We start from the raw sequence: 13205 nt of genomic DNA, 5'->3' as shown, positions 1-13205 counted from the left end.
CTGCTCTTGGCTCCCTGAAAGTAGTTGTTCTCCATTTCTCTTTCCAAAGAACCATCTGGTGGGCAAGAAGGGGCCAGGCAAGGTCTGGTGGTGGCCACCTCTGCCTCTTCTTACATGACTGGGCCGGGTCTCTCCCAAGTCGATTGGGCCGGGCCTCTCCTAGGATGACTAGAGGCCGGCCTCTACCTAGGATGATTAGGCCAGCCTCTCCTAGGACACCCCTGGCCTTGCTCCTGGAGATTTGCTAGCCATCTAGCCCTGGGGATGGTGGGGAGGGGATGATTGGGTTGGATTAATAATGATGGTACTTGTTAAGCGCTTACTATGTGCCAAGCACTGTTCTAAGCACTGGGGTAGATACAGGGTAATCAGGTTGTCCCATGTGGGGCTCAGAGTTTTAATCCCCATTTTACAGATGAGATACCTGAGGCACAGAGAAGTGAAGCGACTTGTCCAAAGTCACACAGCTGATAAGTGGCGGAGCCGGGATTAGAACCCACGACTTCTGACTCCCAAGCCCGGGCTCTTTCCACTAGGCCACACTGCTTCTCTATGCATGGCGTAGCGGGTAGAGCACAGGCCTGGGAGACGGAAGGTTTTGGGTTCTAACCCCAGCTCTGCCCTGTATCTGCTGTGTGACCTTGGGTAAGTCACTGCACCCAGTTACCTCATCTGTAAAATGGGGATTGAGACTGTGAGCCCTATGTGGGACAGGGACTGTGTCCAACCTGATTTGCTTGTATCCACCCCAGCGCTTAGTACCATGCCTGGCACATAGGAAGTGCTTAATAAATACCATCATTATTCTTTCTTAGCTGTACTTAGTGTAAGGTGCGACAAGTAAATGCACAACCCTGTAAACTCAGAGGAGAGGTTCTCCCTCCCCGGAGGTCATTTAGAACAAGGAAGACTTGTGTCTGGCCCTTCTGGTTTAATCTCTCACCAGTCTGAAGGCAGGTGACCCAGATTAACTCTTGACATCTCTTCCAGCCGTTTTCTTCTGTCTCAGGCTCTGTACATTCCTGCCCGGAGACAGGTGGATGGACGATAGGGCTGGGACCTTCCCCCCATCCCCACCTCTGCCAGCCTTTTCTTGCCCTCCATCACCAGTGGGGTGTTGGCGGGGGGGAAATCTGCCCTCACCCCCACTTTCTCCCAAGAAGCAGAGGGACACCTGGTCCAGGGTTCCTCCGACACCTGGACCTCCATGAAAGTGGTAGTGGTGGTGTGAGCGAGGATGGTCCTGACTGAAGCTGAGAGAAGGCTGAGGATTGATTGATTGATTGACTTGGCCCTCCAGCAGCAAGAATGGGCTGCTACTCTCACTGCTGTTTGTGGAGTAGTCATTGTGGGCAGGGAATGTCGCTGTTTATTGTATTGTACTTTCCCAAGCACTAAGTACAGTGCTCTGCACACACTAAGTACTCAATAAATATGATTGAATGAATGAATGGAGCTGTCGTTTCTCCTGAACTGACCATGCCTTCCACCCCCACCCGCCCATAGGCTTTGGGTCCTGTGGGCCCATAAGGGCCAGGAACTCTGGCTCAATTCCCTTCACATTTCATCCCTGGGAAGCCTTAATTATTCATTCATTCAATTGTATTTATTGAGCGCTTACTGTGTGCAGAGCACTGTACTAAGTGCTCGGAAAGTACAGTTCGGCAACAAATAGAGAAAATCCCTACCCAACAACGGGCTCACAGTCTAGAAGGGGAGAGGCAGACGACAAACAAAACAAGTAGACAGGCATCGATAGCAGCAATATAAATAAATAGGATGATAGATATATACACGTCATTAGAATAATATATATATATATATATATAGAATAATGAATATGTACATATATACACAGGTGCTGTGGGGCAGGGAGGGTGGTAAAGCAGGGGAAGGGAGTCGGTGCGATGGGTAGGGGACGAGGAACACCCACCCTCCAGGGGCCTTGGTGCTGGAGCTTCCCTGAGCCTGTGGGCTCTGGCCAGTGAGTGTCCTGCCCAGTCTGGAAGCCCGGATGCTTCCATGGGATCAAGGTCAAGGGTCAGGTCAGGTGGTGCCAGAGCTGAGCTCAGTCAGGTTGGGGCCAGGCCAGAAGCCTCTGGGGCCTCACCATCTCCCATTTGAGAGAGATTGTTTGAATGAGAGATGAGTCGGGAATCATGCCTGGGTTACAGTCTTGTGGAACAGGGAGGATGGTGGGCTGGCCTACAGTGATGGAAAAGCTATGGGAAGGGCAGGGTTTGAACATGTTAAGTTTGCGGTTTTGGCCAGACATCCAAGTACAGATGGTTTGAAGTCTGGAGGAAATATGAGACACAGAGGAGGAAGATCATGGTATAGATACAGATCTGTGAGTCATCTGCATAAAGATGGTAGTTGAAGCCATGGGACCAAATGAGTTCTGCAAGGGACAGGGTGTAGATGGAGAATAGATGGGGATCAGTTTTTGGTTTTTGGATCCAGAACTGAGCCTTGAGGGAGTCCCACTGTCAGAGGGTGGGAGGCAGTGGAGGAGCCTAGGACAGAGACTGGGAATGAACAACCAGAGAGATGGGAGGAGAACTAGGAGAAGACATTGTCAATGAAGCCAAGGTTTGATAAAGTTTCCAGAAAATGGGGGTGGTCCACAGTGTCGAAGGTAGTCAGTATTAGGATGGAGTAGAGACCGTTGGATTTGGCAAGAAGGAGATCGCTGAGGCCTTTTGAGAGGGCAATTTCTGTTTCTCTTCCACAAAGAGGATGCTGCAAGCAAAAAAAGTGCTCCTTCCGCTCTTCTTACCTTCATGAGGAAAGGATTGGATGCCTTGAGATGCCATCCAAAAATCTCCTCGGGGCCCAAATTTTCTGGCTAAGCATGGAGGAAAGGGCTATTACCAATTAATTGTGACTAGAGGAATTAATTAGGGGGCCAAGAAGAAGTCCCAGTCCTTTACTGCACTCTAACGATGATGGAGGCTCTCGGACAGCGGCAGACGAGCCTCAGCCTGAGAACTTTAGCACCAAGACCCCATGCCTGGGACTCGATGACCACAGCGCTGGTGGTGCGGGCGGGGGGTGGGGTGTAGGGCCATCGGCACTTGCTCGTCCCCTCCCGTCGTGTTCCTGCTGGGGCACTCAGTGCCACAGACGAGGAGGCGGACAGCCCAGGGAGTGGCACATTGCAAAATGTGATGCGCTGAGCCCTTTGTCCACCAAAATGACGGCAGTGTGGTGTCGGCGTGCCACAGACCTGCAGGGTTGTCACAGTAGCCTCCTCTGTAGCCGCCTCGCTAGTCACTGCAGCCTTTGCCTCTCCTCTAAATTTACAGATAGGCCCGAAAAAGAAAAGTGGATTTATAAAAAAGGTTAGCACTAAAGTAACAGGAAATCTAAGAAATAGCCACTCAATAAATCAGTATTTATTGAACACAGACTGTGTGTGGAGGCCCTTACTAAATGGTTGGGAGAGTTCAGTCATGTTAGGAGGCATGTCCCTTGCCCTCAAGGACTTTAGAACCTTCTAGGTGCAGGGCACAGTGCCAAGCACTGGGAGAACAATAGAGGAAGTGGATCGGATCTGTGACCTCAAGGAGCTTACAGTCTAGGGGGATAGTGGGCAGTAAAATACATTGCAGGGAGAGGAAACCCAGGAATGTGAGGATGCCTACCAAAGTGCTGCACATGTATACACAAGTCCTCTAGACTGTGAGCTCGTTGTGGGCAGGGATTGTTTCTCTTTATTGCTGTATTGTACTTTCCCAAGCAATTAGTACAGTGCTCTGCACACAGTAAACGCTCAATAAATACGACTGAATTGAATGAATGAAGAAAAGTGCCCCTCCTGCCAGTGCCCTCAAACCAAACCCGCAAGATCTGCCTCAGCTCGGGAGACACTCGCTCCGGGACCAGGCCGGCCTTTCCCCAACACTTCTCGCCCCCGGCCGGCCCGGCTGACCCGGTGGGCTGCGTTCGTTGCTAGGTCAAAAGCAGCGTGACTTAGCTCACCTCCTCCAGGATGACTTCCCAGACTGAGTCCCCTCCTTCCTCTCCCCCCCTCCCCCTCCCCATCCCCCCACCTTACCTCCTTCCCCTCCCCACAGCACCCGTATATGTATAAATATATATGTTTGTATGTATTTATTACTCCATTTATTTATTATATTTGTACATATTTATTCTATTTATTTTATTTTGTTAATATGTTTTGTTTTGTTCTCTCTCTTTGTTTGTTACCAGCCCCCTGAACACTACCATCCTTCCCGTCTCACAAGCCCGCAACCTTGGAGTAATCCTCGACTCCGCTCTCTCATTCACCCCTCACATCCAAGCCGTCACCAAAACCTGCCAGTCTCACCTCCGCAACATTGCCCTTCCCCTCCTTTCCCTGCCCCACAGCACTTATGTATATATCTATAATTCTATTTATTTATATTGATGCCCGTTTACTTGTTTTCAGGTCCGTCTCCCACCTCCTAGACTGTAAACCGGGCGGGGGCAGGGATTGTCTCTCTGTAATGCCGAATTGTACTTTCCAAGCGCTTAGTACGGTGCTCTGCACACGATAAGCGCCCAATAAGTACGATTGAATGAATGAACGAATGAATGAATGGATCCCGGCTCTGCCACTTGTCTGCTGCATGACCTTGGGCAAGTCACTTCACTTCTCTGTGCCTCACTTCCCTCATCTGTAAAATGGGGATTGAGACTGTGAGCCTCATGTGGGACAACCCGATTCCCTTGTATCTACCTCAGCACTTAGAACAGTGTTTGGCACAGAGTAAGCACTTAACAAATCCCATCATTATATTGTTACTATTTATTGTTCTTATTAGGGTGACTGCGCATCTGCGCATCAGGCAGAAACTCCTCACCCTGGGCTTCAAGGCTGTCCATCACCTCGCCCCCTCCTACCTCACCTCCCTTCTCTCCTTCTACGGCTCAGCCCGCACCCTCTGCTCCTCCGCCGCTAATCTCCTCACCGTACCTCGTTCTCTCCTGTTCCACCATCGACCCCCAGCCCACGTCCTCCCCCGGGCCCGGAATGCCCTCCCTCTGCCCATCCGCCAAGCTCGATCTCTTCCTCCCTTCAAGGCCCTACTGAGAGCTCACCTCCTCCAGGAGGCCTTCCCAGACTGAGCCCCTTCCTTCCTCTCCCCCTCATCCCCCTCTCCATCCCCCCATCTTACCTCCTTCCCTTCCCCACAGCACCTGTAGATATGTATATATGTTTGTACATATTTATTACTCTATTTATTTATTTATTTTACTTGTACATATCTATTCCATTTATTTTATTTTGTTAGTATGTTTGGTTTTGTTCTCTGTCCCCCCTTTTAGACTGTGAGCCCACTGTTGGGTAGGGACCGTCTCTAGATGTTGCCAATTTGTACTTCCCAAGCGCTTAGTCCAGTGCTCTGCACATAGTAAGCGCTCAATAAATACAATTGATGATGATGATGATGATTTTGTTAGTGTGTCTGGTTTTGTTCTCTGTCTCCCCCTTTTAGACTGTGAGCCCCCTGTTGGGTAGGGACCGTCTCTAGATATTGCCAACTTGTACTTCCCAAGCGCTTAGTCCAGTGCTGTGCACACAGTAAGCGCTCAATAAATACGATTGATTGATTGATTGACTCCCGTTGGCGACGGCGCCCCCTGGTGGCCCAGGGTTTCATTTCTGGTAGCGCCGGCGCCGGTCCCGATCTCGGAGGCCCCGGGGGTCCCGGGGGGCCCGGGGGCGGAGACGTAGCTGGGGGGCGCCCCCCGCCCGCCCCCCGCCTCCTCAGGCCGCTCCGAGGAGCCCCCGGAGGAACGGCCGGGCGCGACAGCAGCGCTTCCCCCGGCCTCCGCCCGCCCCTCCGGACCCTGCGGGCCTCCTCCCCCCGCCCCTCCGGACCCTGCGAGCCGCCCGGCCCCACCCGCCCCTCCGCCACCGACACTTCCCGCCACCTCTGCTCCCCGTCCCCCAACCCCCGCCTGCCCCGCCTCACCCCACCGCAGTCCCAGCTCCCTTCCCTTCCCTTCCCTTCCCTTCCCTTCCCTTCAATTCCCTTCCCTTCCCTTCCCTTCCCTTCCCTTCCCTTCCCTTCCCTTCCCTTCCCTTCCCTTCCCTTCCCTCCACGCGTTCTCTCGTTCCCCTGCCTCTCCCCTCCCTGTGCCCTTCCCCCCTTTCCCCTCCCTTCCTTCCTCTCCCCCTCGTCCCCCTCTCCATTCCCCCATCTAACCTCCTTCCCTCCCCACAGCACCTGTTTATATGTATATATGTTTGTACATATTTATTACTCTATTTATTTTACTTGTCCATATCTATTCTATTTATTTTATTTTGTTAGTATGTTTGGTTTTGTTCTCCGTCTCCCCCCTTTTAGACTGTGAGCCCACTGTTGGGTAGGGACTGTCTCTATATGTTGCCAACTTGGACTTCTCAAGCGCTTAGTACAGTGCTCTGCACACAGTAAGCGCTCAATAAATACGATTGATTGATTGATTGATTCTTCCTCATCCTTCTTTTCCCTTCCCCTTTCCATCCTCCTCTTCCCCCGTTTCTCCTCCCTCCTTCGGGATTGTGGACCACCCCCTTCTTCTGGAAACTCTACCGAGTCTTTATTTCGCTGACAGTGTCCTCTCTTGAGTCTCCTCCTCTCTGTCCAGTTGCTCCTTGACATCTTACTATTATTATGGTATTTGTTAAGCGCTTACTCTGTGCTAAGCACTGTTCTAAGCACGGGGGTAGATGCAAGCTAATCTGGTTGTCCCATATGGGGCTCACAGTCTTAATCCCCATTTTATGGGTTAGTTAACTGAGGCACAGAGATGTGAAGTGGCTTGCCCACAGTTTCCCAGCAGACAAGTGGTGGAGTTGGGATTAGAACCCAAATTAGAATTAGAATCATAACCTTCTCACCTGCCTCCTCACTCACGCTCCTCCTCCCTGTAAATCTATTTTACCACCCCACAGAGATCTCCTCTCTCAATCAGTCAATCGTATTTATTGAGCGCTTACTGTGTGCAGAGCACTGTACTAAGCGCTTGGGAAGTACAAGTTGGCAGCAACTCGACCCCATCCGTCTCTCTCAGCGCATCACACCCCACCTCGCCTCCCTATCCTTTCTACCCACTCTTGATGACCAGATTACTGCTCTCAACTCCACCCTCTCTACTCAACTCGCTCGCTCCCCTTACCCACAGCCTTGGATCACTGCCACTGTCAGCCTCCTTTGCTCTTATGCTCGAGCTGCTGAACACTGCTGGCGAAAGTCTAAACACCAAGCCAAGCTTGTTCACTCTAAGTTTATCCTTTCCTGCCTTAATTCTGCCCTCTCCTCTGCCAGGCAAAACTATTTTTCCTCCCGCATTGACACCCATGCCCATCATCCCCATCAGCTGTTCTGTACATTTAACTCCCTTCTCAGGCCCCCTGTTCCTCCCCCTCCTCCAACCCTCACCCCCAATGATCTGGCCTCCTACTTCATTAGTAAAATTCACTCCATCAGGTCTGAGCTCCCCAAAGTCACCCCTCCCCCTTCTCCATCCCCCCCACTCTCAACCCTCTCCGCTACTCTCCCATACTTCCCAGCAGCATCTTCAGATGAGCTCTCCTCCCTCCTCTCAAGTGCTACTCCATCCACCTGTACTTCAGACCCCATTCCCTCTCATCTTATTAAAACTCTCGCCCCTTCCCTCCACCCCTCCTTAACTTCCATCTTCAACTGCTCCCTCTCCACTGGTTCCTTCCCCTCTGCCTTCAAACATGCTCATGTCTCCCCATCCTAAAAAAACCGTCTCTTGACCCCACTGCTCCTTCTAGTTATCACTCTATCTCCCTCCTACCCTTCCTTTCCAAACTCCTAGAACGAGTCGTCTATACTAGCTGCCTCGAATTCCTCAGCTCCAAGGCTTTCCTAGACCCCCTCCAATCTGGCTTCCGTCCCCTACACTCCACCTAAACTGCCCTCTCAAAGGTCACCAGTGACCTCCTTCTTGCCAAATCCAATGGCTCCTACTCTATCCTAATCCTCCTCGACCTCTCAGCTGCCTTTGACACTGTGGACCACCCCCTTCTCCTCAACATGCTATCCAACCTTGGCTTCACAGACTCTGTCCTCTCCTGATTCTCCTCATCTCTCCGGACGTTCATTCTCAGTCTCCTTAGCAGACTCCTCCTCCCCCTCCCATTCCCTTACTGTAGGGGTTCCGCAAGGGTCAGTTCTTGGTCCCCTTCTGTTCTCTATCTACACTCATTCCCTTGGTGAACTCATTCACTCCCACAGCTTCAACTTTCATCTCTACGCTGATGACACGCAAATCTACATCTCCGCCCCTGCTTTCTCTCCCTCCCTCCAGGCGGCTCGTGTCTCCTCCTGCCTTCAGAACATCTCCATCCTCTGCTCCTCTGCCGCTAATCTCCTCACCGTGCCTCTTTCTCGCCTGTCCCGCCGTCGACCCCCGGCCCACGTCATCCCCCTGGCCTGGAATGCCCTCCCTACCAACATCCACCAAGCTCGCTCTCTTCCTCCCTTCAAGGCCCTACTGAGAGCTCACCTCCTCCAGGAGGCCTTCCCAGACTGAGCCCCCTCCTTCCTCTCCCCCTCGTCCCCCTCTCCATCCCCCCATCTTGCCTCCTTCCCTTCCGCACAGCACCTGTATATGTGTATATATGATTGTACATATTTATTACTCTATTTATTTATTTATTTATTTTACTTGTACATATCTATTCTATTTATTTTATTTTGTTAATATGTTTGGTTTTGTTCTCTGTCTCCCCCTTCTAGACTGTGAGCCCCTGTTGGGTAGGGACCGTCTCTATATGTTGCCAACTTGTACTTCCTAAGCACTTAGTACAGTGCTCTGCACACAGTAAGCGCTCAATAAATACGATTGATTGATTGATTGATCTGGATGTCTGCCCGCCATCTAAAACTCAGTATGTCCAAGACTGAGCTTCTTATCTTCCCTCCTGAACCCTGTCCTCTCCCTGACTTTCCCGTCACTGTAGAAGGCACTACCATCCTTCCCATCTCACGAGCCCGCAACCTTGACCTTGGTGTCATCCTCGACTCCGCTCTCCCGCTCACCCCACACATCCGATCCGTCACCAAAACCTGCCGGTCTCACCTCCACAGCATCGTCAAGATCCACCCTTTCCTCTCTATCCAAACTGCTACCCTGCTGGTTCAATCTCTCATCCTTTCCCTACTGGATTACTGCATCAGCCTCCTCTCTGATCTCCCTTCCTCCTGTCTCTCCCTGCTTCAGTCTTTAATTTGCTCTGATGCCCAGATTATCTTTCTATGGAAACACTCTGGGCATGTCATTCCCTCCTTAAAAATCTCCAGTGGTTGTCTATCAACCTTTGAATCAAGCAAAAACTCCTCATTCTCGGCTTCAAGGCTCTCCATCACCTCGCCCCCTCCTACCTCACCTCACTTCTCTCCTTCTATAGCCCAGCTTGCACCCTGCACTCCTCTGCCGCTAACCTCCTCACTGTACCTTGTTCTCGCCTGTCTGGCCATCGATCCCCAGCCCACATCCTACCCCTGGCCTGGAATGCCCTCCCTCCGCACATCCGCCAAACTAGCTCTCTTCCTCCCTTCAAAGCCCTACTGAGAGCTCACCTCCTCTAGGAGGCCTTCCCAGACAGAGCCCCTCCCCCCCCACCCTGCCCCCTTTACCTCCCCATGGCACTTGTATATATTTGTAGAGATTTATTACTCTATTTATTTTACTTGTACGTATTTACTACTCTGTTTATTTTGTTAATGATGTGCATATAGCTGTAATTCTATTTATTCTGATGGTTTTGACACCTAGCTGCATGTTTTGTTTTGTTGTCTGTTTCCCCCTCCTAGACTGTGAGGCCGTTGTTGGGTAGGGACTGTCTCTATATGTTGCCGACTTGTACTTCCCAAGTGCTTAGTACAGTGCTCTGCACACAGTAAGCACTCAATAAATATGAATGAATGAATGAATGAATGAATGAACCCACGTCCTCTGACTCCCAAACCTGTACTCTTTCCACTAAGCCATGCTCCTTCTCTGATCTTTTGAGGTCTCTTCCTCTATCTCCCATCCCCGAACTGTAGGAGTCCCTCAAGGTTCAGTTCTGAGTTTACTTCCTTTCCCTTCCCTTCCCTTCCCTTCCCTTCCCTTCCCTTCCCTTCCCTTCCCTTCCCTTCACCATCTCCATCTCCATCCCCATCCCCATTAGCTCCATATCGTTCCTTGGGGAGCTCATCCACCCACACAGCTCCTTGCCTCATCACTCTCCTTCAACCCATTGCAGTAAAAGGTATCTGGGTGGGTCTGTGCCTCCTAGAGGGAGCCCAGAAATGGGATTTGGGCCTCGATCATGCTTGGCATTTAACAAGGGTCATCGTGGGCTCCATCACTGTCCGATGGTTCCTTAGCTACTCTGTTTCAGGACAGCTTGGGGCTGGGGCCCTGTAGACTGAGAGCTCCCTGTGGACAGGGATCATCTTTACCAGCTCTATTGTGCTGTACTTCTCAAAGTGCTTAGGTCAGTACTCTACAGGCAGTAAGTCTTCAATAAATATCATTGATTGATTCATTGATCGATCAGGGATAAAGCAAGATCTTTGAGAAAGATGCTCCTGAGACCTCGAGAAGACAGTCTAGCCCGGCTCCCCAGGACCGATCCTGGGTGGGGGTAGCTCCACAAGCCTGCATTGAGGCCTTCTAGCATGTTTGTATGAATGAGGGTGCTTATTGAACATTCGCTAGGTGTCAAAGCACTGTGCTAAGCACTGGATTAGACAGCAGATAGTCAGTCAGATCGGACCCAATTCCTGTCCCCCAGGGGTCTCAGAGTCTAAGAGAAAGGGAGAACAGGCATCTTATTCCCATTCTACAGATGAAGAAACTGAGACCTAGAGGGGTTAAGTGACTTGCCCAAGGTCACCCAGAGGGCCAGTGGCAGAGTTGGGATTAGAACTCCCAGAGCCATCTGCTCTCTTCCACAGATAACCCAGATCACCTTGAATCACATTCATTCGTCATCGATGACCTCATTAAGGCCATTCGGATAAGATATTCCATTATTGTTTTAGCAGTCTATATTTTGGCACACTGACCACTCGTGAGGTCAATTTGATGAGTTCTCCAAGGTCGTCCTGCTCTACCCTGACTCTCTTCCAAGATTTGCGCTGCTTTTGAAAGATAAGAGCTACACTGGGATCTCTGTCTGCAGTTCAAAGACTCACTCCATCTCCCTCTTCCACGTGGATTGTATGAAAGCCTTTATAATATCTATCAATCAATCACAGTGCTATTTATTTAGTGCTTACTGTGTACTGAGCACTGTGCTAGACCTTTTGGAGAGAACGATAGATACATTCCCTGGCCATGAGGAGTTCAAAGGCTAGAGCGAGAGACACAGTAAAAAAAAAGTACTGATGGGGGAACAGAAGAGTATAGTACAGTATGAAAGTGCCGTAGGAATGGGAGTGAGTTGACAGTCAAGCTCTCGAGGGGTATAGATCCAAGTGCCTAGGGAATGTAGGGGGTGGGTGGGGGGAATGAGGATCTAGCCTGGAGGACGTAGGACTGGCCTCTTGGAGGAGGTGTGAGCTTAACAGGGTTTTGTACTAAGCAGGGGAGATTGGTGGTCGATAACAGAAATATGGGCTCTAAAAGGGTTTTACTCCAGCATACCTACTCTCCTCCTGTAAGAAAGAGAGAGAGAGAGAGAGAGAGACAGAGAGAGAGAGAGAGAGAGAGAGAGAGAGAGAGAGAATGTGAATACTAGCCCTGGGCTGGCACCAGGGAAGAAATCTGCAGAAATGCAACTAATCATTTTGCTTAAAGTAGAAATGCACAAAGCTTTTTATGGTATTTTTATGGTATCAATACCGTTAATAAAATCACTCATCCTATCCCTCCCAGATTACTGCATCAGCCTCCTTGTTGACCTCCCAGCCTCCTGTCTCTCCCCACTCCAGTCCATACTTCACTCTGATGCCTGGATCATTCTTCTACCAAAACATTCAGATGAGAGGGTGAGGAGAAAAGAGGATGAGGAGACCAGAGGGTCCGAAGACAAGAGGGTGAAAAGACAGATAAGTAGGCCTAGAGGCAAAACAAGTCAGTGGGGACAGTTAATAATAATAATTATAATGATGGTATTTGTTAAGCACTTACTATGTACAAAGCACTATTCTAAGCGCTGGGGAGATTACAAGGTGATCAAGTTGTCCCACGTGGGGCTCACAGTCTTAATCCCCATTTTACAGATGAAGGAGCTGAGGCACAGAGAAGGTAAGTGACTTGCCCAAAGTCACACAGCTGACAATTGGTGGAGCCGGGATTTGAACCCTTAACCTCTGACTCCAAAGCCCGTGCTCTTTCCACTGAGCCACTCTGCTTCAATTGGAGTGACTCTCCTTTGCTTAGATTGTAAACTCGTGAGCAGGGAATGTGTCTGTTTATTGTTCTGTTGTCCTCTCCCAAGCACTTAGTCCAGTGCTCTGCACACAGGAAATGCTCAGTAAATACGATGGACTGACTGACTGACCTTCTGCATGGCCCTTGCACTTGGATTTGCTCCCTTTATTCTTCCCTCCCTCAGTCCCACAGCACGTAGTTCCAGATCCATCATTTAGTTATCATATTAATGTTTGTCTCCTCCTCTAGACTATCAGCTCTCCGAGGGCAGGAATCATTTATACCCAGCCTATTGTGTGCTCAGCGTAGTGATCAGCATAGTGCTCTGCACACAGTAGGCTGTCAGCTCCCTGAGGGCAGGAATCATGTCTACTGATTCTAATGTGCTCTCCCCAGTGCTTAGCACAGTGCTCCACACGCAGTGCTCCACAGCTGACTCTGGACTGTCAGCTCCCTGAGGGAAGGGATTGTATCTACAGACTCTCTTGTCCCCTCCCCGGTGCTCAGCACAGTGCTCTGCACTTAATAGACTCTCAGCTCCCTGAGGGCAGGAATCATGTCTACTGAGTTTATTGCGCTCACACCAGCATTCAGCACAATGCTCTACTCACAGGAGACTGTTAGCTCCTTGAGCGCAGGGATCGTGTCTACTCACTCTATTGTCCTCTCCGCAGTGCTCAGCACAGTGCTCTGCACCGAGTAGACTGTCAGCTCCCTGAGTACAGAGAATGTTTCTACCAATTCTGTTGTATCAGACTCTCCCAAGCAGAAAGAGGGAAGGAATCATGTCTATTGAGTCTATTGTGCTCTCCCTAGTGCTCAGCACA

Source organism: Tachyglossus aculeatus, chromosome 17, assembly GCF_015852505.1.
Source record: "Tachyglossus aculeatus isolate mTacAcu1 chromosome 17, mTacAcu1.pri, whole genome shotgun sequence".
In the NCBI taxonomy this organism is placed as follows: Eukaryota; Metazoa; Chordata; class Mammalia; order Monotremata; family Tachyglossidae; genus Tachyglossus; species Tachyglossus aculeatus.
This window is presented reverse-complemented; position numbering follows the sequence as displayed.